Raw genomic sequence first — 21,501 nt, 5'->3', positions numbered from 1 at the left:
CGGCCGGGTGCAGGTGGCAGCGCAGGTCAAGGGGCCGTTTGTGGTGGTATCAGAGAAGCCCGGGGGGCAATTGCCACCCTGCCCCCCGGCCCAGTCCGCCCCTGGTGATGGCATAGCACAGGAGAGTGGGATCAATGCTGAATTACTATGGATAGAAATGAAAATGAATGCAAAACAAAAAGCAAAATTACTGGGAATATGCTACAGGCCTTCAAACATTGGGAAGGAGAAGGGGACTCAACTATTGTCACAGATAGAAGTAGCAGGAAGGCAAGGCAATGACATTATTATGTGGGACTTTAATTATCCGGATATAGATTGGGCAAATAAAATCGCAAACTCAAGAAGGGCCCGTCACTTCTTGAACACTCTCTGAAATAACTTTATGGGACAATTGGTGGAAACCCCAACTAGAAAAAATGTTCTGTGGGATTTATTAATTACAAACAACACAGAGCTGATTGCAGACTTGGAAATCGGGGATAACCGAGGGTACAGTGGCCATAGAATGATAACGTTTGCAGTAAGCTCTAGGAAGCTGTAGGGGAATAGTCACTGAATCTGACGCTATAACATTACAGGGGGATCTGGCTAAAATAGGGGAGTGGGCAACCACATGGCAGACGAGGTTTAATGTAGATAAATGTAGAGTTATGCGCTTTGGGGTTAAAAACAAGAAAACGGATTACACACTAATGGGAGCTCCCCTCGGAAAGTCAGAAAGGCAAACAGATTTGGGGGTCATTGTAGACCACAGGCTGAATAATAGCTTGCAGTGTCAGGCTGCGGTAAACAAAGCAAGTAGAGTCCTTTCCTGTATTAAGAGGGGAATGTTTTGCAGGGACAAGTCCGTAATTATGCCACTTTATAGATCACTGGTTCGGCCTTATCTGGAGCATGCGGTCCAGTTTTGGGCACCAGTAAATAGAGGGGATGTCCTTGAACTGGAAAGAGTCCAGAGGAGGGCAACCAAACTCATAAAGGGGATGGAGGACCTGAGCTATGAGAACAGGCTACTAAAATTGAACATGTTCTCCTTGGAAGTAAGGAGATTAAGGGGGGACATGATTTTGATGTATAAAATGTTTACCGGGGATAGTAACATTAGCAGCAAACTTTTTACAATTAACTCGATGACAAGGACGCAAGGGGCGAAGGGGTTCCTTCTCAGTTAGATCAGTCAAGGTCTGGAACTCGCTGCCACATGCTGTGATTTCGGCCGAGAGTGTGGAATCAATCAATAGGCGATTGGACGATTTCCCCAGGGACCGTAATATACAGGAGTACAAGCTTGACATGTTTGGTGTGTATTTACCTAACTTGTTTAGAAAAACAAGTTACAAAGTTAGAAAAAAAACATTTTCCGTTTTGGTTTCGACCCGACATTTTTTTTCATTTCGGTTTCGTTTCAGTTTTAACATTTTCATTTCAGTGCACCTCTAGTGAGGACAAATGGGCAACTTTCAAGGACATCTTAAAAAACAATTGGCCAGTGCATTCCATTTACCAATAAATTTAAAACAGCAAAAGTTAGACCAGGGTGGTTAACTAGCAAAGTAAAACAACACAACAAAGGATAAGGCCTTTAAAAAGTATATGTCAGAGGGGTCCCCATTGGTGTTTAAAAACTACAAGGAATGCATATTAGGAGCATGTCAAATGCTCCTATCCCTGTTACAGCCACTCAGCTCCATCAGCCTGGCTACACGCCCCTCACAGCCTGGGCGTTAGTTAGTTGTGCTCTATTTAAGCATCACAAGCCCAGGGCTCTGGGCTTGTGATAGTTTCATTCTTGTCTTGCTTTGTTCTGTCTAAACAAGCCTGTATCCTGATCCTGAATCCCTGTCTTGCCTTGATCTTGAAACCCAGTCTTGTCTTGGATCTTTAACCCCTTCACGACTCATGACGGGATAATCTCGTCATGAAGTTTGAAGGAGTTGAACAGACTCCCAGCGGCTTTTAACCACTGGGAGTCTGTTCAGTTTTGTAGAGCCGGTGGCTGACTTTACAGTAGAAGCAATTCTGGCGGCTCAGCTGCCGCCAGATCTCTTCTACAATCCGTTAACCAGGCCGGACCTCCCCCGCCCGATGGACACTCTAATGACAGGGATGGTACCCGATGATTGGCACAAAGTGAATGTGGTACCAATAAACAAAAAGGGGAAACAAAATACACCGGGTAACTATAGACCAGTCAGCTTAACATCAATAGTGTGCTAAATATTCGAAGGCATGATAAGGGACTACATGCAGGAATTTGCGAATAAAACTGGTATCAAAAGTAGCAACCAACATGACTTCATGAAGGACTGCTCATGTCAGACCAATCTATTAACATTTATGAGTAAGTCAGTATTAATTTAGACAGGAATACCAGTAGACATGGTGTATCTGGACTTTGCTAAAGCATTCGATACAGTAACCCACAAACATTTAATTCATAAACATAAAAGTTAAACCTCTGTTTTTGCAGAAGATACTAAACTGTGTAGGCTAGTAAACTCCGAACAGGAGATACTGTATATGCACTTCAACAAGACCTAAATAAAATTGAGGCATGGGCTACAAGATGGCAAATGTAATTTAATATTGAAAAATGCAAAGTTATGCACTTTGGAGCAAAGAACGTGTGCGCAAACTACTTGGGGGGTGCTACATTAGGGAAGTCAGACAAGGAAAAAGACCTGGGGGTTCTCATAGATCACAGATTTGGCAATAGTATACAATGCGTCCAGCAAAGCAAACATGATACTGTCCTGCATTAAAAGAGGGATTTTAGCAAGGTATAAAAGAATAATACTTCCACTTTATAAATCACTGGTTCGGCCTCATCTTGAGTATGTGGTGCATTTGTGGTTACCAACCCTCAGGAAAGATGTCCTCAAGCTTGAGTGACTTCAGAGAAGGGCTACAAGATTAATTAAAGGGATAGCAGGCCTGAGTTTTGATGACCACCTCCAGCAATTAAATGTATTATCCTTAGAAAAGAGGCGCTTAAGAGGGGACCTTATTGCAATCTTAAAAATCATCAATGGGGACCACATTATTCGGAACAAGTTATTTACACCGAGAACTATATGAAGGGCACAAGGGTACAACAAGAGCTTAGAAGAGAGGGGGTTTAATCTTAGACAGGGAAAGGTTTTTTTTCACTGTGCACATACTAAAAATGTGGAATTCCCTTCCACAGGCACAGATAGCATTGATAAATTCAAGGAACTTCTAGTTCAATACATATACAAGGATATGGAAAGTGTTAGCGCCATATACAGTAAACTCCCCGTTATCTAGCATTCACGGGGATTGGTAGATTCCGGATAAATGTAGTTTCTGGTTGCTTGAGAGTTACCAGTTGTAAGGACAAAATGGCGGCTGTGCATGCGCGCAAGCCAGATCTCCATGTGGCCAGAAAACGTGCCATTGTGCGCAGTGGCGTAACATATTGTGCGGCAAACTGGAAGTGCGTGGAAACACAGGAAGTGATGCTATTATGTGGATAAAGCTGCTCCTTTGCTGATGGTCTTTTCAGCTTGAGTACCTATGTGCTTGTTCCTGTTTGATTCCTGTGACCTGCCTGACCCAGATTGTTTTGGACTTTGCTATTTGGATTGCTGCCTACCCCTGACCTCGGCCTGTTTCTGGACTTTGCCTTTGCCTCCTGATTTTTCTACTCTCCCGCCCGGCTGGCTCCGACCTCTGGCTTCCCTGACCTCCCTCCTGCCTCCTGTTCCTGCTTCCTACCATCTGCTTGGTGGACCTCCGGCTTGTTGACTACACGCCATTGGGACGTCTCCTGCACGGTGTCGGTTACCATCAGTGGCACTCGTGCTCCTCACTGTCCATCTGCTCCCTATCTTCACCTCCAGGGGCAGAGGGAAACGAGTCGCAAGAGAAGCTTCCTCACCTTCCGGTCTCTTACCAGGTACGTGACACTATTAAAAATAGGCCTAACTAATGCTATACCCCATACCATAAAATAAACTCTGTTTTGACTTCATATTAATATTGAAATACAGTAATTAAAAAAAAAAAAAAAAAAAAATAAGACAAATAGACACACTTAACTTAATGTCATAGACTGCTGACGAACCAATATTGAATTCCTTTATTAGCACCGCACGACTCTCACCTTTCTCAGGCCTCTTGCATACTTCCAATAATACAGGTGCTGTAAGCTGTAATACAGATGCTGTAATACCTTCCCTCCTGTACTGTGCCATTCTTCCCCCCATTCCTGTATACATCCTCTCCCTGAATTAGCCAGCAGCACAGAATTATGTGGCCGGGCTAAAGGGGGACAGAGCAGCTCTCAGAGATCTCATTCCACAGTGGAGCCCGGCAACAGTGCAGAGGAAAGATTATTTACATTCTGAGTAGACAGAACAGAGAACCGGAGCGGAGACACACAGCACAGCCAACATTCCTACAGTGACAGGTTCCCCCTGGCTGTCTCCTACAAGATCGCAGAGTATCGGCATAACAGTGAGTGCTGGATTTGTTTTGCAGCTTATATGAATACAGTTTAACAGAGTTTACTGTATATACAGACACATGCATGCATACACTCATAGGTTGAACTGGAAAGACCTTTGTCTTTATTCAACCTCACTTATTTAGGGTTAACTTACAACTGCAGGTGGCCGCAAAATGGTAACAAAATACTGTACTCAAATTTTCATTTTAGAGTTAACCATAAATAATGGCCCTAGAATTAGTCATTTCTCTCCGGTGTGTATCCTAATAACTAATATGTACTGTTTAATCATTGCTTACATATGTGTGCAGGGCATTTTTTTTATGTGTGTGGGGTCAGGGACACTCTACATTGTTTTTCCCTTTTTTCAACTGATTTATAAACATTTATTTTTTTATTGTGACTTAATTTTACTTATTTAACAAGAAGGCTGGCAAGCCCCCTATGTGATTGTACATTTTTGTTACAGATCCTCTTTTTGGAGATGTTAGGGCTCTATTCGATCCCTAATGCTTTCTCTGCACTGCATTCAAGTCCATCTTGTACAGACTATACTCAGTCAGCTGCCTCCTGGCCACATTTTACCGGCTTTTACAGCTCTGAACCTGAGCACTTCCAGGTTCGTTTATCAGAGGAGATTGAGAGATGGCCCCTATAGAAACATCATTAGCTCAATTTTTTAAAGATAAAAAGTGGTGACATCTATACTGATATGTCAGTTAGTAAGTTAGTGATGTGCAAGGAGACTGAAGAGGTGAGCTGAGGATTGGAGAGATAGACTGAAGGAGTGCCGAAATCGGTAGGAGGAAAACCAGGGAAAAGCAGAGGTCATGGAAGCCAATGGAGTGGAGTTTATTGAGGAGGTGCGGGTGCTCAACTGTGTTAAATGCAGCAGAAAAGTCTTTTAGCAAGTGTACTGAGTACCAGCCATTGGATTTAGCAGTTAGTAAGTCATTGGTGAGTTTTAGGAGGGCAGTTTCTGTGGAATGTTGTGGGTAAATCCAGACTGCAAGGGGTTGAGACGAATGTTATCAGTGAGATAGTAGCTCATACAGTTGCAGACTAGGTGTTCTAGTAGTTCTGCAGTAAACTGGAGCAAGGAGTGAGGTCCAGGGGGCAGAAGGTAACGTGCATGTCAGAGAAATGTTTAGCAACCTCCTCTGTAGTGACAGAGTCAAAAGAGGAATATTTTGAATGTGGTGGTAAACATGCTATGACAATTGGGAGAGAAAACTGGACAGAGGAGATCTGACAAGCTGCATTTATCCTGTGTTTGAATTGATTGACAATGTTTTTGGCAGTAAATGAGTTAGTGGGTGGAGGCACTGTGGAACAATGTAGAGAGTTAAAGGTAGAAGTTACTTGATGAGAACTGGATGAGAGGGTGTTAATGAGAGTGAAGAATTAGGCCTGTTTGGCAGCCCTGGCACAGGATACAAGGCAAGGTCCTGCAGGGACCTAATTTTAAGGCTTAAGCACTTAAGAGTGTGGCTGTTTTTTCAGATTTCTTGTGTCATCTGCTTGCCAAGGTTGTAGGGAACAGGGCCTAATTCTGTGTGTGCTGAGGGGAACAGGTGTCCAGGGAGGATCAGAGCGAGCCTTTGTAGACAGGGGTGTTCGGATCAAGGCAAGGTAGAGATTTTGTCAGGTAGTCAGTAGCAGAACAGAGTAGAAAAACAGCTGGATGGGAAAAGACAAGATCACCTGCAGTCTGTTAGGAGACAGTTTGCAGATATTTTCTTGTTTCTGCCTTAGTCAAAGTGCCTTGCTCGGATACTTATGTCAAAATAGTCACTTTGGTTAAAACAGACATGGCAAGAGTGTTTTAAAGGCCCCTGGCACTATCCAGACATGAGAGTTTACACATTTTGTTTGGAAGGCACCTGGGTTTTCACTTCCCTCTGCTGGTATTCCATAATGTTGCCCAAATCTTTTGAGATTCACCCCCCCCCCCCCCCCCCCACCCCCCGCCAAGCTCCTAGATTATCTGCAGATTCTGGCAGATTCTGGTCCATTTGTAGCCAGCATTTTACTGCTATCTGGTGTTCCTGCACAGCCATGGGTCACGTTGCTCACAGCTCTGCATGTGCTTCAGCATAGTGGTAATGTGCTGGGCAGAGTGGTGCATAACTGAGGGAAGCTTTCCTAGGTCTCTCTTCATTTCTGACTTGTCATATGACACAGAGGTAGGCTGGGAGTGAGGTGTTCTGTTAAACCGGGAGGGGGATTTCTTGTGGTGGTGGTGGTAGTGGGGGTTGCTGTGTGAGGAAGGATTTTAACGGGGGAAGTTTGCTGGAGGAGAGAAAAATTTCACATGGTGGGGAGGGGAGGTGTGGTGCTGGGGAAGGGTTCTGGGGGAGGGGGGATTTTTGTGGTTTGGGATGGAGGTTGGATAAGGATTTTATTTTATTTTATTAAGGGGGAGGGAGAAGGAATTTTTAGCCACATAATGTCATAATTGCCCATGTGTTGTCCGCATATTATCATGATTGCCCGTGTTATGCCTGCGTATTATTATTGTACAGGATATATATAGCACTAACAGTTTGCACAGGGCTTTACAATGTAAAGGAAGACAGACAGTACAGTTACAATTTGAGACACGATAGTTAGGAGGCCCCTGCCCCTGAGCGCCTACAATCTAAAAGGGAGGGGCAAGTGATGCAAAAGTTGGTAGATACAAAAGGGATGAGTTGTTTGAGAAAGTAATACTTTGTTAGGTTGTTGTTAGGTAAGTTGCCTGTTCTCTGTCTCCATATTGTCGTGATTGACAATTTATTACCTGCAAATTGTCAACAATTGCCTGTTTTTTGCCTGTATACTGTCAGTGCCTAGTTGTTGTCCATATATTCTGCCCATTTGTTGCGTGCACATTTTCACTATTGCCCATTTGTTACCCACATTTTCAGGATCACCCATTTGTTGCCCATAGAGTGTTACGAATAGCCATTTGCTGCTTGCTTATTGTAGTGACTGAAAAATTGCTGACCACATATTGTAACAACTAGACGTGTGCGATTCGTTTCGTTCCGAATCGAAAATTCGTAGATTCGGAGCATCCGAATTTCCAAAATATAACATATCCGAAATCATCCGAAAGCATCCGAATCCGACATTACGAATCCGACATTTCGGATTTGGAACGAATTTCGTCCAAATCCTGTGCGTGCACTGTTAACATTTAAACGGATAAAAACAAATTAAGAGAAGGATTTTAATGTCCCTTTAATAGTAAAGACTACAGCACAGCAACCAGAAATGACAAATGTGCCAATTCTGCTACCCCACCTCAAGTTGAATTTTCGAGAATTCGTCCGAATTCCCAATCCGAATTTCCGAATCCGAATTCCGAAACTGAATCCAAATTCCGAATTGGACATGTATCCAGAATCAGATCCAAATACGAATCCGAATCCCGAAACAAAACACATATGGGATCCGAATTCCAAAAACAAAATAAACGAAATCCGAAACAAAACAAATTTTTAGCCGCTGCACATGTCTAGTAACAACTGACTGTTTGTTATCTGTGTATTGTACACAATTACCAATTTGAGGCCTATGTTTTGTCATGGTTGCCTTTTTTTGCCTACGTATTGACAAGTCATTGGGAGGACCATATTACTATAACTAAACCCCTGTTGGCCTGTCACTATTAAAGCATGCCACTAAAATACTCATGTTTTTGCCAGTATTAACCCCCGGAATTTTATCTAAATTAGCAAGCTTTTATTATCAAACAAGCAGTTTTACCGTGCCGCACTACATGTGCTGGTAGTAACCCTTTGGATTACGGACTTTTTTTTACCACATGATTATACAGTATATACAACATTCAGATAAAGAAAATCCTCACTGGCTCTTTCTTCCCCCTCTCAATTACATCGATGGAGCCATTTTTTAAAATTTTTTTATTAAAGGAATAGTCAAAAATTGACAGTTTTTTTCAATTAAAGGATTTTGTCAAAAGTCTGGACTTTTTACTAACTATTTGATTTAACACTTTAGTGAATAGTGAACCCCTTACTCATTCACATGGGGGGGGGGCGTTATCATTATTTAAAGGGGTACCCCGATGCAAATAAGCCCCCTTGCGCGCTGAGCCCCACAACCACCGCGTCAGGGTTGTGGGGAAGAGGCCCCTGTCCCCATCGGCTTGTACTGATACTGTATTTTTTTCTGTCATTCATCATTACATGACTAACAGATTTACTAAAGGGAAATACTGTTACTGCACAATTTCCCAATTAACCAATTTAATGCTGACTGGGAACTGCAATTCATCAGCACCCTGCTGCAGCTCATTAATACATTGTTATTCAGCTCATTTAATGCTTTGTTTTAAAAAAGAGTGGTTCAACTGAGTTAACGCACGGAAGGAAGCTGCAGTCTGGAGAAGCTGGAAGGGACACTTACAGTGGCGTCTGCGGGAGGGAGACTCAGGCAACATAACTATAATCAGATATATACATCAGAAATGGAAATCTACCAAATAAAACTTCTTACCTTACAAAGTTTCTATCACAGGAGAAGGCAAACTATTTTAAACCTATGCCAATGTTGACAAAAACGTCCATTTTTGCTGTAGTTTAGACCTGCTTCCTCTCTGTAAACTGCTGTTTTACAATAGAGTGTATAACTGAAAGTACATTTCAACATTTTCACTTCCTGAACACGTGACGTGACGTGACGTAACGTAAGCTGTCTGAGAGACTACATTTTTGTAACTTTTACAGGAAAGCAAATCAATGAAAAGGTTATTGTGCAATGGCTTTAAAACAAACATGCTAGGCAGTGTCGTGTTTCACAGAACTTACCACTGGACTACAGCTCCATAGTCTTAAAACTTAAAGTGGCACTAAACTCAGGAGTTAAATTTAAAAAATGCATTTAAAGGAGAACTATGGGGTCAGGGCTTTTCCCCATAGTTCTCCTTAGGGTAACAGGAGGACACAAACTAGCGTCCTCCCGTCACCCTAAGCTCAGTATACCGCGAGCTACAGCTCGCGGTATACTGAGACGCCGCAGCCGGAGCGGATCCCAACATCGATGTCGAGATCCGCCCAGCTGCGTGAGTGAAAGCTGGCTCTGCCTATCTAGAGGCAGAGCCAGCTGTACCTACCCCCTCCCCATCCGTTCCGCCAGTCAGCGCTGGTGGATTGGAGCGGGGAGGGGGGTACTTGAATGCATTTTTAACCACTTCCAGACTGCAATACGTCTATAGACGGCGGCCCGCATAAGTGGTTAAAACAAGATCTGCTATTAACAGCAGGCGATTGCTGTCAATGTACAAGTGATCCACTTGTACCAGCCGCCGGATCGTTTGTTTGTACCGTGCAATGCCCCACAACCACCCCCCGTGCGCGCGCCGCAGCCGCCTTTGGCTTTCCCGGGCACCCCTATCCCCATGCTTCAAACACACGCGGCTCAGGGGGTCTACACGCAATGATTGGATAGAGATTCATCTCTCCTCCGATCACTGGACCCGGACGTGATGTGTATTACATCACTTCTTCTGGTGTCACTCTTACAGTCTCCGGCTCTTAGGAGATGAAGCTGGGGAAGCAGATCTCTGCTTCCTCAGCTTTTTTGGGGTCCCTAGGTGACATTAAGGGTCTGAAAGATGTCTCCATAAAGAGGACCTGTCACACCCTATCTGCTATTACATAGGGAGCTTGTTAGCTTCCTATGTGATGGCAATAGGGAAATTGTAAAAAAAAAAGGTGTTTAAAAATTATAAAAATTAAAGTAACATATAAGAAAAATAAAAAAATGCAAACAAATTTATTTTAAGTCCCTTGCCCTCCACGTGCACGCACATACACATGCAAACACGCGTCGTGCGCCTATGTACGAAAACCGACAATTGTGCTACACATGTTACATATCGCCGCGAACGTCGGAGTGAGAGAGATAATTCTAGGGCCATCAATCACTGTTAGTACTAAACTGATGAGCAGTAAAAGCATTTAAAGTGTTCCTATGGGTAATTTGGGGTATTGACTTTTTTTGCAGCTTCACGGGCGAACGCAATTTTAAGGCTTGGCATGTTTGGTATCTTTTTACCTGACGTGACCCCGTCTTTTTTTATTTTACCCAAAAATTGGGTATTATATTATGTTTCTGTGCACTACATTTTAATTCAGTTTATTTTTCCCTAAAAATACTGGTTTGATAAACATTTGCGCAAAAACCGTGCAACATAAAAAATTGCAACTAGCATTTTTTTATTCTACAGGCCTCTGCTTTCAGAACATATATCATCGTTTGGGGGGGTTGAAGCTGTTTTCTAGCCAAAAATGTATATTTTATCATGTGTGCGCAAATAGTAAGAAAATTCCCCGGACAGCAAATTGTGCCACAGTTAAGATTTAACTCCTGAGTTTAGCGTCACTTTTAGCTCGCTGTATGCTAACAAATTCCTCCATCCACACTAAACAGACAAATCCCCTGCTATGGCTTTTGTATTCTGACAGCCGGTACCTGCCATGTTCATATATGAACAGTTATTGCAGTTAATTGGATTCAGTCACTGTTCGGTGAACAATTTTCATATTGAATGATGTCAGGTGGGAGGCTGTCAGGGTAACCAATGGAACGAATTTCGGCCAGTTCATCTAGAATCCATGTATGGCCAGCTTTTTCACTGTTTTAATGTATAATGCATACATTATTAATATATCTGTTACCACTACGAGATTCCTATTTAGTTTAATTTTGAATAGAATGGAGAAGGATTAGAGCAACTGTCAGGTTTTTCTTGTTGTCTGCGTCCCTATTAGGTGGATTCACTCTTTCTATTTGTCCTGGTGACTGTTATTGAGGGAAAGTGAAATCCCAAATTCTGAGTTGCTACCAGAAAAGGAATAGAATATTCCAATGGAGACACTAGTTCTGGTGACCCTGGTGAGGATTACCCTCATTTTGGAGGGATTTATCACTTTCTGTTGTGGCTACGGGACAGGAAATGAAGGAAAATCTCCCCCAATGGGAAACAAAAAGAAAACAAAAACTGACAGGGTTTATAACCTTCTCCTACTCTACCCAAAATGACAGATAAAATTTCACACTACAAAATTCTGATGGTTATTTTCTGCTTAAAGGAGAACTACGGGGTTAAGGCTTTTCCCCATAGTTCTCCTTAGTGTAACGGGAGGACACAAACAAGCGTCCGTCACCCTAGGATCAGTATACCGCGAGCTGTTGCTAGCGGTATACTGAGACGCTGCTGCTCGCGGTATACTGAGACGCCGCAGCTGAAGCGGATCCCGACAATTATGTCTGGATCCACCCAGCTGCGTGACTGACAACTGGCTCTGCCTCTCTAGAGGCAGAGCCAGCTGTACCCGCCCCCTCCCCCATCCGTTCCGCCAGTAAGCGCTGGCGGATCGGAGCAGGGAGGGGGGAATCCAGCCCCTCCCCTGTCACGGCAGAGAGCCGTCACGGATCGAGAGGGGAGCGAACGCCGGTATGTGTTGGCTCACCTCCCGATCTACTAAGCCGACCTGTGACAGTCTCATTGTCACAGGTCGGCTAGAACTATGAGGTGAGTGAAAAGCACTCACCTCATAGTTCTCCTTTAAGCTCTCATGTAAGCTGCTACATAGGAGTTTTTCCTGACAGCTCCATGTCAGCACACACATGCGTATGTGCCCCTCCCTCCTCTAATCTGATGGGACCATAAAAAATAAATTTGATACCTACCCAGCACCTGGCTGGGGTAAATCCCATTTAGCATTTAGTCTCTTTTGGGTGCGGTCCTCACAGTAAGTCAAGTCTAAAGTAGACTTGCTGTTGGTTACTGGGGCATGCCTAGCCTGGGCAATGCCCAGCATCTGAGAGGGTGGCTGTGCCATTCCCCGGGTCAGAAGTAGGTTTGGGGGAAGCATGCCTTAGTTTCTAAAATGTGGTTGCTGGCGTGTGTTTGAAGTGCATCCTAGGCGTTTATCAGAGCACATTGAAAACCAGACAAGCATAAGGTGCTAGTTAAAAATACTCTATTAAGAAATGTGTCCACAGGAGCAAGCAAACATCATAAACAGGAACAAGCCAAGGTCAGGAGCCGGACTAGGTAGTCCGACAAACCAGGTCAGGAACACGGAAATCAGCGTTGTCAGGAACAAGCCAAAAGCAGGAACCAGAAATCAGCTTTGTCAGGAACAAGCCAGGAGCAGGAACCAGAGGAGAACGTCAGCCAAGATCGGGTCATACACGGAATCAGGATACACTGAGCAGCAGGAATGCACAAGCAGGGTATGACCACGCAAGGGCAAGGTCAGACTGGACTCAGTGGTTTAAATACTGAGTGGGAGGACATCATCACTCAGAGACAGGAAACTCCCATCTGGCTCTCTCAGATGATGCTCCCTGTTTGGCCATAAGAGGGAGCCTGGGACAGACATCACAACTATCCCGAATGTTCCAGGAGTCTCCCACTATAAGATAGCAGCTCCTGGACAGGTTTACCCTGCTTTATCTAGCAGAGTAAACCTTTCTCTGCTCTATGTTTTTTTTTTCTTGACATCGGAGCAGCCGGATGCCTTCAGTCAGAAGAAAACCCCCAAAAAACGGCATAGGACCGAATAGCTAGATTGCTATTGTCTATTTTAATTTGCAATAGCCAATAGCAGACTAGCTATTGCACCCGCCCACTGCTGCTGTCAATCAGCAGAGGTGGACCTGAAGTTCTCCATCAGGTCCTCCACTACTGACTGACAGCAGCAGAGAGCGGGTGCAATAGCCAGCTTGCTATTGGCTATTGCAAATTGAAATAGCAATCTAGCTATTCATTCCTATGCTGTGTTTTTTTTTGTTTTTCTTTATTCTGACGGCAGTAGCTGTCAGAATACAAAAAAAACAGCAGTTAGCAAGGGAAGCATTCGCTTCTTTGCTATCTGCCATCATTTCAGGGGGGTCCACCTTCCTGAAATGAGAAGGGCACCTCCCTGAAATTACTTATTTGAGGGTGGGATCCCTGCTGGAAGTAGTGAGCAACATTAAACAGTCCGCTCAGACAAAGGAGGAATCACAGGTGGGTGAAATGGTAGCCAAGCCAGAATGCTGCAAACCAATTAAGTCAGGGTGGGACCATGACAGCGTTCCACTGTTGCCTAGTGACTACTTCCTTCCCCTGTGGCTTTCTTCTGGATGCCGTTGGGTGAAGTGCTTAGGATGCATTCCACCATTCGTACAATGCATGTGCGTTGGGCTGCTGACATCACAAGAGAGGGACGGAGCTAGTGCTGGCAGCTCAGCCTCTTGAAGAGACTCATCAAAGACAGAATCTTGATACTAGAGGTTTCGTGGCCCAGGCGGCCATGGTACCTTCTTCTCCGTCAGCTGGCCGTGAAAGTTCCTCTTCCTCTGCCAGCATTAAGGAATTTGTTAACCCAAGGTGCATTGCTTCATCCAGCAATGTTATAAATACCCTGCTTAATTCCAGGAAAAGCAGTATGAATAAACGTTTAATAGTGTATGGGTGAAATTCCAGGAGTTTGCAGCTTTCAAAGGCTTTTCTATAGATATTATTTTTTTTAAATTTAATATTCTTTATTACACCATTTTTTAAAGAAACATACAAACATTTATATGACAATTATTCTCAATCAAAGCAAATAGTTAAAACAAAATCAACACATGCCAACCACAATAAAAAAAAAAAATGTCAGGAAGGGAGGAAAGACAGCTCGATGTATAATCATATACTTATGCATCAATGGAGAACCACTTGCACATTAGATACAGTCGATCACACTCTTTCCTTATATATATTCATCTAATTACATTAGAATTCCCATATTATGTTGATTCACTGGCGTTATATATATATTCAATTTTTCTTACATCTTCCAATGGTTATCTAGGGTGCCCCGGTGCTTTGACATTATTTTCTCATGTATAACCACTTTCCCTTGTTCTTTCCTCCACTCCCCTATGGTAGGTGTCACTGTCAATCCATTTACATACTATAATTCGACAAGCCACAAAGAGGGCTCTTGTTATGGCCAGCTTCTTATAGTATTCTATATTCAGGGTTACACATACGCCCAGTATACATGTCAAGGGGTTATTCATAATTCGTATCCCATAGATTATGTACATTTCATCCAATATCTCTTGCCAATCACATTTTAGTTTTCAGGCATCTCCACAACAGGTGTATCAATGACCCTGGTTCCATACCAGATTTTGGACACTTAGAATTTTCCCTTAGCCCTATTTTAAACAGAAATAATATGTCTTATTAACAATATACAGTTGTGTCAACATATGGGGGGCAGCCGGCAAGACCAATTGAGTTGATCTCAGTACCTGCACCCATATATTGTCTTCTATTGGACCCAAATCAATTTCCCACCCCTCTCTACACCTTAGGGGTGAATTACACAACAACCCTGAGAGAAGAGCGGAGTACATTCTTGAAATCATCTCCTTTGCCACAGTTATATTAAAAAGTTTATCTTGAACCAATACAAACATTATGGCTACCAGGATGTACTGTAAGCGTATGTCTCAACTGTAGATACTTGTAAAACTGTGAATTCGGCAGCAGATATTCCTTTTTTAGAGATTGGAATGTTCGCATTATGCCTTGATTGTAAATTTGTGCTATTGTCAAGATCCCTGCTCTTTTCCATACTTCAAAGCCTTGCAATGTAACCACTTTGCTTACTTCTCTATTTTCCCATAATGGGGTATATATTGCAAATCTAGGGATATTCAACCACCCTTTAATTGACTGGGCAAAGATGAAAATTCCTTCAAATATAGCGTTGTCTCCAAGGCTCTTAGGGGATCTTTTTCTTGAAACAGATGTTTAATAATAGAGTAAACCCCTAGACTTTGCCCTACTCGCTGCCACGCCACAAGGTGTTTCAGTTGTGCAGCTAGAAAAAAATCTCCACAAGTTAAGCAGTGACATACCCCCTTTCCAGGATACTGTAGAATCAACAGTCTTATACGCGATCGTTTCTTTCTCCATATCAGCTCTCTAAAAACTGCATTTATCCTCCTAAATTTTTTTTGAGAATGGAGAATTATGTAGTGTATATAAGAGAGCTGAGGCATCCAAATCATTTTAATGAGACTAAGTCTAACCACGGGGACAGGGGACACCATGTATTACATTGTTTCTTAAATTTCTGCAAAAGAGGTATTGTATTGTCTTCCACATAGTTTACACTATTTGCTCTAATCCGAACTCCCAAATATACAAATTAATCCACAATTTGTACATATTGCAATTGTATAGGAAGTGGGCCCGTCATTGGATCTTTCGGGAGAAGCCTTGAATTGTTCCAATTTACCTCCATCCCTCAATACTTCCTAAAATTCAAAAGTATAGACATAACGCCTATCAGGGAATAAGTATCCGCCAAAAAGATAATTGTGTCGTCAGCATATAGTATTATCTTATCTTCCTCCTCCCCGCATTTAAATCCCACTACCTTGTTTGAGCTTTTTATTAAATTAGCTAATGGCTCTTTTGCTAGCGCAAATAGGAGTGGCGATAGAGGACATCCCTGCCTAGTTCCCCTCGTCAGCCTAAAAGCTGAAGACAGCGCTTTATTCATTTGAATACGTGCAGATGGACTAGCATACAAAAGCCGAACAGCCGAGATAAATCGAGGGCCAAATCCAACCGCTGTAGATATTGCCCACAAATAATCCCACTGTACGATATCAAAAGCTTTTGCAATATCGAAGGATAGCAAGGCTCTATTCCCTATTTGTTCTGTGTGCACTTGTATATTTAGATAAACTCTCTTTATATTATCAGCCGTCGATTTATTAGGCATAAAGCCACTTTGATCGGAATTTATTATCGTTTGAATTATATTTGATAGCCTATTTGCGATAATCTTGACATCTGCTCTCAACAGAGATATAGGTCTATGAGATTCTGGTAGTAGTACATCTGTAGGGGTCTACCCCCTAACACCCCCTGTAATAAAGCAGTGCTATTCGGGTTTTCAAATTAGTTATTACTTTCCACTAGTAGGGTGTGCTCATAAGTCATCTATGTGCTTCATCCACCAGGCTTTGCTGTGACAGAGTACTGTGCTGGAGTGGTATCATGTGACTGTGGTTCTGTGGTGACCAATCAGTGTAGTGAACATCATAGTAGGAGGGATTGGCTATATCAGAACCCATGAGCATGCTCAGAACTAGAGTTGACTTGTTCCTGCCACTCCCCTGTTGGGAGGTTGGTGCTCAGGTGCTGGGCAGCTGCCCAGGCCTGAGGGCTAGGACCTCAAGGTCTAACCCCACGGAACAGAGGTCATGGGGACACTGGAGTCACCACAGGAACCTCCACTGGTCCAGGCTACAGTCTGTCCTGAAGCAGAGTATACACTGGAACCTCTGTGGGAGTGGAGACACTTCTGGCCTATCAAGAGGGAGAAGATGGACCTTCCACTAGGATCTGTACGCCTTACAAGAAGTGACTCTACTATATTACCAGCATTTTCGGGTATTCCAGCATGTCTATCTATCACCATTATTTCAAGTTCTGCAATAAAAGTTTAAAAGGCATTCATGGACTCTCGATCTGCTTACTACTGCAAGAGGACATATGTGAGTAACTACACTTGAGGACAAGGTTATCCCATCTGGGGGTCCCACTTGTACACCACAAGGCCCAATTAGGTGGAGGCACTGCCATTACAATTGATTACAGCCCCTTTACTCCCACATAGCAGAGGCTCAGGGTTTCCAAGTTACCCACAGGTTGGCAGCGGTAGTTGACCTGAGACGGTCATCTCAAAGGACCCCCCCAAACAGGGCTACACATCCTTCCCTTTTTTCTGTAGGACTCTGATTGCGGCCTGTAATGTCCCTCGGGTTCGCGGCTCCCCCCGACTGCGTTCCAGGCTGGAACGCATCAGCCGGGGAGACCGCCGCAGGCCTCCTCCCCCATGACGGAAGCTACTGTTCGTTCCAAGCTGGAACGCGGAAGTAAGCCTTGGCCGCGTGACGTCACGGCCGCGGGCTATTTAAACCTGCCGGGAATGCTGTGGGGTGTTCGATGATTGGGATCATTGCCCAAACACTCCAGGAACCTCACCAACCTGCCTCGAACCTTTCCAAACGGATCCTAACATATCCCCAGCAGCCAGCCTCCACTGGACTCCTCTTGAATGCAGCTGATCGCTTATACAACCAAACCGCAAGTATCTGCTAAGGTCTACTCTACACTTGTGTTGGTTCATATACGCTGCCCCCTAGTGGAGACTCACGGTATCAACTCATTTCACTGCAATACAATTCCACATATGCTGTCTAAAGGGAATTGCTTCTATTATTTGACATAGAGACTGCCTTATCCGATTATACCACAATTCCAGATATGATTGCCAAACTGGGGAATATGAATTAATATTCTTTGAACTACTTCGCCTTTTATTATTTGATTATTGGTTAGCGGTCCATGATGACTAAATCCCAAACTCTCCGTTTGTGATTGAGAGAGCCGCCTGGGATTTTAGCCTTACACCCGCACTAAACAACAGTTGGAACCGCAGCTGTGATCCACCATACCTTTTCCAAGGACGGGCCCTGACAGAATCATCGAACCTTAAAACATTATGGATCCAGCGGAACTAACCACCTACGTATTGGCCCTCGCCCAGAAAGTCGAAGCGCTGATGCTTACTGTGCAAGCCGTCCGCCATGAAAACCAGACCCTACGCTCCCAAATCCCTGCCAGTCCGGCCCCCACCAGGGAGCTGCCCGAAACCAAGGTCAGCCCTCCAGATGTCTTCACTGGTGACCGACGCAGATTCAGGGAGTTCATTAACGCCAACAAATTATTGTTTGAACTGCAACCCAGGACTTACCCCACTGATAGAGTTAAAGTTCTCACCTTAATTTCTTACCTTAGAGGCGAGCCCAGAGCCTGGGCAGATACTTATGTGGAGAAAGAGGCTACGATACTGAACTCCTTCCCTGCTTTCCTGGAGAACATGTCACGGTTATATGAAGACTCCACAAAACAGCTGACCGCCGAGACCGCCGAGACCACCATTAGGTCACTGAAACAAGGAAGGAGACCAGTAGAAGACTACGTCGCTGAGTTCACCAGGTGGTCCAGGGAGACTGAATGGACTGACGTTAGTCTGTGCAATCAGTTTCGTCTCGGGCTTTCAGAGGCGCTAAAAGATGGGGGGAACAGACTCTCCAACTACGGTCTGATTATTGCACGGTGACTTGTTATCCTGTAACACCTCTGCTATCCGTCACCGACAATGATGCCCCACCTCAGTACAAGGACTTCGCTGAGGTCTTCAGTGTGCGGTTGGCGGAGTCCCTACCTCCACATAGGCCGTATGACTGCCCTATAGACCTGATCCCAGGAAGCCCTATCCCCACTGGCAGGATATACCCTCTCTCCGAAACCGAACTACTCCACCTCAAAAGCTACCTGGAAGACAACCTTAAGAAGGGGTTCATCAGACCTTCCACCTCACCAGCCAGTGCGGGAATGTGCTTCGTGAAGAACAAGGACGGCTCACTTAGACCCATTATCGACTATAGAGCTCTCAACAAAGTCACAGTGAAAAATCGCTACCCTCTTCCGTTAATACCCATTGGAGCTGCCTAACTCCAAGGGTCACAACACCATCATGGTAACGGTAGACGTCCTTACTAAGATGGCTCATTTCATTCCCCTCAGAAAACTCCCCTCATCCAAGGAGACCACCCGTCATTGCACGTTTCGTTACTTAAACCATTCAGGGCTGACCCTTTCCCTACCAGGGCTCCTCAACCTGCACCCCCCGTGGAGGTACAGGGGGAGATCGAGTACGAGGTCGACGAGGTTCTCGACTCCAGAAGACGTGGTAGGACCTTGCAATACCTCATCCGCTGGAAGGGTTATGGTCCTCAGGAGGGCTCTTGGGAGAGTGATCAAGACGTACATGTTCCCCTTCTGAAGAGAAGGTTTCATAACAGGTATCCGTCCAAGCCGTCACCTTCTTGGAACCCCGGAGGGCTTCCCTTAAGGAGGGGGTACTGTAATGTCCCTCGGGTTCGCGGCTCCCCCCGACTGCGTTCCAGGCTGGAACACATCGGCCGGGGAGACCGCCGCAGGCCTCCTCAGCCATGACGGAAGCTACTGTGCGTTCCAAGCTGGAACGCGGAAGTAAGCCTTGGCCCCCTAATCAATTATAGCTTATTCTTTTGCTCATACAGCTACCTTTAGCGCTTTGTTTCTTTTGATCATACTAGGTTCCACCTTTTTTCAGAGCAGCTTGGGGTATAATTATTCACATTTATTCTTACTTTATTAATTTAATTCATTTAATTTATTACTAAATTTTATTTTTCCAGAAGCGCAGATTTATTTGTTTACTAAACAACAGTTGGAACCGCAGCTGTGATCCACCATACCTTTTAACAATGTTATAAGGAAGCGCCTGGCTTTAAAGGTCCTTCCAGGTTTTCCTAATTGTAGCTGGGATTTGGCGCTCTGGAGATCTCTTAGAGCTCTGGGTGGGATGAGATCTCCAGTCCTGGGGCCAGGTGTTACCAATGACCAGTATAGCTGGATCAGGTGGCTGAAAGCAGCCTTATTAGGAGTCTGGACCAGAGTTCAGAGGGGAGTGTTGGAGTTGTGTGGGTGCAGGAAGCACAAAGCCACAGCAGACTCAGGTGCGTGTGGGACATAAGGAACAGCCAGGGAAGGCTGGGAGAGGTCAGGAAGGTCGGTGACCCTAGGACCGCTGGGACACACTGCTGAGAGAGCAGAGCGAGGGCTCATGAGGAAAGCTACTGAGCCATATAAAGGACTCTCTGATGTTGCTGCTGCAAGCTATTTTGTGTTTTGTCCTTTAGTAAACTGCATTTTACTTGATTTACCTGGACTACAGTGGAATGTCCTTGTTACAACAGTCATAGTTAATATTCACATTAATGTAAAATTAGAATTTATTTCGTTTATTTTCCTGAAGCCATTTGCTCATTGATATTGTATGGCTTATTCATATACTGACATTTTGTGGTCATTCTGGTTATTGCACTTGTACGTAATCCCTCCCATCTATGATGTATTTCCCCTTTCTTTATGAGACTAGTTGTTTCTAGTGTCATGGCTGACAGTAACATGACCACAGGTTAACCTGCATGGCATGCTTGGAAACATTATTATCTCCGACCATCAAATACCATCTATTCATTCATCTGCTGTATCCTGATGTCTGTTTAACCCTGCGGCATTCAACTTGATTTGTTCATAAGGTGGCTGGGACCAGAATCTGCAGATCGTGTTATAAGACCGAAAGCAGTACATGGTGATTACCCAGATGCAGGTCTTGCTGCTGCATGGGCAAGACTTGAACAAACCTATGGCAGCTCTGAAGCCATAGAAAACGCTCTAAAGACTGCAAAACTTTCAAAAAATAGGTAACAAAGATCATCGCAAACTTCAAGAACTAAGTGATCTCTTCATGGAGCTAGAGTTGGCAAAGACAGACCCACGTCTACCTGGACTAAGCTTCCTGGACACCGCTCATGTCTAAACTGCCATATGGCCTTTAAGAGAAATGGGCGCAACAGGGTTTAAAATACAAAAGAGACTATAGCGTCCTCCCGTCACCCTAGGCTCAGTATACCGCGAGCTGCCGCTCGCGGTATACTGAGACGCCGCAGCTGAAGCGGACCCCGGTTATTGTGCCGGGATCCGCCCAGCTGCGTGACTGACAGCTGGCTCTGCCTATCTAGAGGCAGAGCCAGCTGTATGCGTCCCCTCCCCCATCCGTTCCGCCAGTCAGCGCTGGCAGATCGGAGCGGGGAGAGGGGAATCCAGAGAGCCGTGACAGGATCGAGAGGTGAGCGAACGCCGGTATGTGTTCGCTCACCTCCCGATCTGCTGAGCCGACCTGTGACAGTTTCATTGTCACAGGTCCGCTAGAACTATGAGGTGAGTAAAAAGCACTCACCTCATAGTTCTCCTTTAATCCAGTGGTGTCTAAACTGCCATACGGCCTGCAAGAGAAATGGGCGCAACAGGGCTCAAAATACAAAAGAGA

At 44.5% G+C, this 21,501-nt stretch overlaps 1 long non-coding RNA gene across 1 annotated transcript; it reads left to right on the top strand.

Annotated features, from left to right (window-relative positions):
• The first annotated feature begins 4,815 nt into the window (after window positions 1–4,815).
• LOC108799668 lies at window positions 4,816–20,843 on the top strand. The gene is made up of 3 exons (XR_001942040.1): window positions 4,816–4,827; window positions 12,098–12,103; window positions 20,776–20,843. It is a non-coding gene; the product is annotated as an uncharacterized LOC108799668 (long non-coding RNA).
• The last annotated feature ends 658 nt before the right edge of the window (window positions 20,844–21,501 follow it).

This window comes from Nanorana parkeri, unplaced genomic scaffold (genome assembly GCF_000935625.1).
Source record: "Nanorana parkeri isolate BGI_ZX_2015 unplaced genomic scaffold, ASM93562v1 scaffold1783, whole genome shotgun sequence".
NCBI lineage: Eukaryota > Metazoa > Chordata > Amphibia > Anura > Dicroglossidae > Nanorana > Nanorana parkeri.
Note: the sequence above shows the minus strand (reverse complement) of the source record. Positions and strands in the feature narration are given on the sequence as shown.